This window comes from Sciurus carolinensis, chromosome 2 (genome assembly GCF_902686445.1).
Source record: "Sciurus carolinensis chromosome 2, mSciCar1.2, whole genome shotgun sequence".
Lineage (NCBI taxonomy): Eukaryota > Metazoa > Chordata > Mammalia > Rodentia > Sciuridae > Sciurus > Sciurus carolinensis.
The window spans coordinates 4,032,998-4,038,655 of record NC_062214.1 but is presented as its reverse complement, the minus strand read 5'-3'; the positions used below and the strand labels follow the sequence as shown (position 1 = coordinate 4,038,655).

The 5,658-nt window shown below is 53.9% G+C and overlaps 1 long non-coding RNA gene across 1 annotated transcript; it reads left to right on the top strand.

Annotated features, from left to right (window-relative positions):
- The first annotated feature begins 628 nt into the window (after positions 1-628).
- Positions 629-5,310, top strand: LOC124970796 (uncharacterized). The gene is made up of 3 exons (XR_007106192.1): positions 629-958; positions 4,672-4,847; positions 5,093-5,310. It is a non-coding gene; the product is annotated as an uncharacterized LOC124970796 (long non-coding RNA).
- The last annotated feature ends 348 nt before the right edge of the window (positions 5,311-5,658 follow it).

The window sequence follows — 5,658 nt, the reverse complement described above, 5'->3', positions numbered from 1 at the left end:
AGACTTACTGGACTTCGCCTCTGCCACCCGGGCTGTGACACCCAGGGCCCTCACCCCTGACGCCGGGTGGAAACACGTTCAAGTCACAAGGTTTTCCATTTGTGTGGCAAGTGCTCCAAAGAATGGCAGGGCCTCCAACATGGACATGTGACCGTCACACAGAGCTCCAGTGGAGAAGGGCCCACACCAGGTGCAATGGGGCAGGGGGACCACTAAACGGGCTTGCATTTCCCTGGGCCCTGCGGATGACGCTGCGGCCTGCCCGGGGCTGGGCTCTGGAGGACGGGAATTCTCCCTCCTGCACCCTAAGGCTAAGTCACAAGGCATTTTATCTGAGGAATCTCACTGCAGGTGAGGGAAGGACATTTTCAGGCTGGTAAGGAACAGGACATTCAGCATTGACGAGTTGTGGCCCGCTGGCATTAAATAGAGAACTCAGTGACGGGAAGGCAGACCAGGAGAGTCGGGCAGGGAGTCCTCATACTGAGTCCATGATTTTTCAGGCCAAGAGGAAGGAAATGAGACTTGGTGTGACTCCCTCACTCTGCTGTGTCAGCCCCTTGTGACAGGAGAGACATAGCAAAGCCCAGCACATGGAGGCTCTTCCCCTCCGAGCCCAGCTCTGGCTGGTAGGTGCGCATCTACCTCCCTGTGGGAGCAGCTGGCCACGGGAGCGCCCTTTCAGCAGAGGCTCCCTGGCGTGTTCTGTACGGGGCAACCGCCAACCCCTGAACTCAGATTTTGGTGTTGCTGTTGGTGAAGGATCTCAGCTCTCCAGAAGGCACACAGATGAAGTGAGAAGGTTGCTGGGACCAAGGGAGAGGAGAGGCGCAGAGAGCCTGCTGGACTGGGCGGCTGCTGCAGCCTTCCTGGAGGCCAAGTTCATGACCAGAGGTCTCTTCCCCTTTAGGGCAGACTCTCCTGCCTGGCAGCCTGGGGACTCCTGGAAATCCGAAAGGTGTGTTCTCACCTGACACCACTCAGTGCCACTGAACCTCTTTATGGATGGTGACTCATCTCATCTGGGTCGGACGGGAGGAGGCCCAGGGCAGGGCCTGTTGTTCTGTACCCGGGAGCCCGGCTTGCCTAAGCGCTGCTTCCAGCTGCTGTTTAGAAGCAGCTGTTGGTGCACCTCTGCCACGCGACTTGGGGCAGAGTCAAACAGTGACTTGGAGCTAGATGTCTCCCAGAAGCCGACACACTGTTCTTTGAGAAGCTGGCCACCTGCCCCGCATTCTTCTTTTCCGAGGTGCCTGAGTCATTCTTGCTCCCAGCGGTGCTTAATAGCAGAGGGCTGGGCCAAGGCAGACGTTCTGGGGGACTCTGCAGTCCTCCTTTGATCTTTGGCACAACCCTGTGTGTGTCTGTGGTGGTGGGTGGGTAGGTAGATGCTATTGCCTCATTTCACAGGTGGGAAGACTGAGCCTCCAACGAGGTCAAGAGGCCCATAGGTAGCATGATGCTCTTGGGTGCAGATTTGAATGTAGACTTTTTTTTTTTTTTTTAATATCCCATCAAGTTTTCTGGCAAATGTGATCCAAGGCCACAGACACAAAAGCCTATTCATTTCTAAAAATAAGGTTGATTTACCCCTCATCCTCCAAAAGAACAGCACGTGCATTTTATGCATAAGCCAGGTCCAGCCCAGCTTCCAGCCTAAGGAGGAGGATGCAGGGAAGTCTTATCCACTGAGAAGAGGCCTCGAGACCCTCCCTCCCTTCCTCCTCTGCTGCATGGTCTGCTCCCGCCCGGCAGGCTGCGGACACTTCCTTTTGTTCCGCAGTCCTGAGTAGACCACATCCTGGACACGACATTTATTTTGATGGCTGCCGACAGAGTTTGGTGGCTGGCTGGTTTTGCACGGCCCCGTGGCTTCCTCACCAGTGCCTCTTCACCCCTCCGTCCCTGGCTGGAGGCTCAGGCCCCTCCTAGACTCCTAGTGGTGAAGGCCTTCTCGGGGACGTTCTCGACCCTGCTGCCATCCGGGGAGCAGGGTGCATCATGCTTTGCCTGACTGCACAGCGAGCGCTACGCACACGTGCCTGGTGTGGAGGTGGCTCCCTAGGGTCCCACTCATGAAGTGGCCTGGTCACCGTCACTGCTGGAGCATGCTGCCTGCAGCTGGCACGGATGGGGTGACCCACCTGGTAACTGGCCTGCATACTGTCATTCCCCTGCTGGAGTTTGTTTGCTCTCTAAAGCTGGGCTGTCGGCATGAGTTTGTTGAGCACCTAGCGTGTGCCAGACTGTTTTTGGCCATGGGGTGCAGCACTGAACAAGGTCCCTGCCTGTGAGTAGCTTGCATTCTGCCGAGGGAGCAGGCAGAGGAGCTTGAGGAGTGTAAGGACTTGGAAGTTGAGGAAATGGAGAACCTAGTGACCAGGGTCTCTGGGGAGTCTGCTCTGGGATTGTTCTCTTAGGCATCCTATGAGTTGGGATTGAGTCATGAGGTCACAGCTGTGGAATGTGCTGGAAGGAGACCTCTGATGTAAAAGGAAGAGTACCTGTGCAGAAATTGGCATGGGCACGTGCCAGGCAGATGTGATGAACCAGAGGCAACCCAGAGGAGTCTCAGGAGGGCTGTTAGCAAGCAGGCTGCAGGGACAGCAGCTGCTGTTCCCACCACATGGGTGCCAGACCTCCACTCTCCAGCAAGGTCCTCCTCTCCCTCTAGCCTCCTTTCCTGGCCTCTCTGTCCCTCATCCTGCCTCCTGACTCAGATGTTTTCCTATCCCAGTCCATGCAAAGGATCACACCAGCCACTCAGCCGTATACCAGGTTTGGGTTGTTGCTAGTTTCAGGAGGGCTGAACGAGACCTCTCATATATTTGTAGGCTCTCTGGTGGGTGTGGGAAGGGCAGCTTGGAAGGAAGCATCCGGCTGATCAGTGGGACCATGGAGGGGAGAGCCGGCATCCATAGATCCAGGGTATCGCTGGAGAGGTGGGAGTGAGGGCAGGACGCAGCGCCACACGTGAGGCAAGGCTGCCACGAGCACGGGCTGCAAGGCTGCCCCACCGGAGGCCGCCTAGCCAGACTGCCTCTTGATGCCCCAAACTGACAGATTTTTCCCCTGGATGAAGGAATCTGAAGACTTGTCATCTGTTGCTGCCTTTGTCACATTAGCCTGAGGTTTTGGCAAGTCAGTTCCCTTCCTGATCCTCTGTCTCTATTTCTGTGGTGGTGTTGGTGTTGATCATGGAGGTGGTGGTGGTGATGGTGGTGGTGTTGATGGTGGTGTTGTTGGTGGTGATGATGGTGGTGGTGATGGTGGTAATGGTGGTGGTGGTAGTGTTGTTGATAGTGGTGGTGATGGTGATAGTGTTGTTTACGGTGGTGGTGGTGATGGTGTTGTTGTTGATGGTGGTGATGATGGTGGTGGTGATGGTGGTGATGGTGATGGTGTGATGGTGGTGGTGGTAGTGAGGATGACGGTGGTGGTGTGATGGTTATGGTGTTGTTGATGGTGGTGGTGATGGTGGTGGTGGTAGTGAGGATGATGGTGGTGGTGTGATGGTTATGGTGTTGTTGATGGTGGTGATGGTGTTGTTGATGGTGGTGATGGTGGTGGTGATGGTGGTGACGGTGGTGGTGGTAGTGAGGATGATGGTGGTGGTGTGATGGTTATGGTGTTGTTGTTGATGGTGGTGATGATGGTGGTGGTGATGGTGGTGGTGTGGTGAGGATGATGGTGGTGGTATGATGGTTATGGTGTTGTTGATGGTGGTGATGGTGGTGGTGGTAGTGAGGATTATGGTGATGGTGTGATGGTGATGGTGTTGTTGATGGTGGTGATGATAGTGGTGGTGATGGTGGTGATGGTGGTGGTGGTAGTGAGGATGATGGTGGTAGTATGATGGTTATGGTGTTGTTGATGGTGGTGATGATGGTGGTGGTGATGGTGGTGGTGGTAGTGAGGATGATGGTGGTGGTGTGATGGTTATGGTGTTGTTGATGGTGGTGATGGTGGTGGTGGTTATGGTGGTGATGGTGGTGGTGGTCGTGAGGGTGATGGTGGTGGTGTGATGGTTATGGTGTTGTTGATGGTGGTGATGATGGTGGTGGTGGTCATGAGAATGATGGTGGTGGTGTGATGGTTATGGTGTTGTTGTTGATGGTGGTGATGGTGGTGGTGGTGATGGTGGTGGTGGTAGTGAGGATGATGGTGGTGGTGTGATGGTTATGGTGTTGTTGATGGTGGTGATGGTGGTGGTTATGGTGGTGATGGTGGTGGTAGTGAGGGTGATGGTGGCGGTGTGATGGTTATGGTGTTGTTGTTGATGGTGGTGGTGGTCATGAGGATGATGGTGGTGGTGTGATGGTTATGGTGTTGTTGTTGATGGTGGTGATGATGGTGGTGGTGATGGTGGTGATGGTGGTGGTGGTCGTGAGGGTGATGGTGGTGGTGATGATGTGCAAGCCAAACATGGGATAGATGGTGGCAGAGAGGTGCATGAAGTCCAGCAGGATAGAAAGCAGTGCTCTTGTCACCCCCAAGCCCCTAGAGGACCAGGCCAACCCTTTGTACTTTTCTAAGGAACCTCAAGTTTCCCAAACAGCACTCAGTTAATATTTGCTTAACAAACAAATGAGTTTCTGAGACTCACATAACAGATTTCTTGGACCCCTGGGACTTGCAGAACTATATATTTTTGTTTGATTTCGACTCCAGGTGCTGACTAGTATTATGCTGATCTCTGTTGACACCACAGAACATTGCTTATCAGCAGTTGCACACCTCAGGAGATGGTAAAGAGGCACTTGAGAAGGTCCACGTGTCCATCGCCTTTGGGACCCCGCAGTTCCAAGGAAGTGGTAGTGTGTTTGTGGAGGGATGTGTTTTCTCCTGTAAGTCAGAGTTGCACAGGAGGCTGGTTTTCAAGCTACCTAAGAGATGGCCAAGTATTTCCACAGTCTGGGGCTGCAGGCTGGGCTGGGAGGAGGAGTAGCCTAGTGAGCCCTGTGTGGTGTGCGCACCACAGACATTCCAGCTGGGGGAAGAGGCGGAGGACTTCTCCATGGAGCTGGGTAGCCCGGCTTACCCCTGTCCTCTCGAAGTTACTTATTCATCCCCCTAAAACTTTCTTTTTCAGGAAGAGAACACACATGGAAGCACAGTGCAACAAAGCAGAGCTCAGCTCATCTCGGGGGCTGCCCACACCCGCTGAGTCACTCATAATGGCCCCTCAGATGTCATTTTCTTGCTAAGACATTTGGAAAAATTTCTGCTTCTGAATCACAAGCAAACACTATAATTCAACAATCTTCTCTGAGTTATTCAAGGAACTTCAAGGCACTCAGAAGTGGAAGATCAGGGGCGGATGAAATCAATGAATCCTCTGAATACTCTGTTTTTCTCCTAATTATGTTTCATTTGCCAAGTGGAGGGTGGGGGCGCTTCATCTGACCCCAGGGACAGCTTCTGGGGGAAGTCTGGAGTGGCCGATTGGGGGTTTCTGGGTGACACTTGATTTTTCTTATCTCCGTAGTTCCGTTCCCGTAATAGACCCAAGCGTCATCTAGGAAGAGGCCCATTGCGGCCGAGTCTTCCCGTGGATGGCCGATGGCAGTAGCCGCAGGAGGAGACGTGGCCAGGCTGGGCAAGGGCCGCTGCTCCTGGCTTGCAGTGTTTCTTGGCTTCTGTTTCCGAGTCAAATCA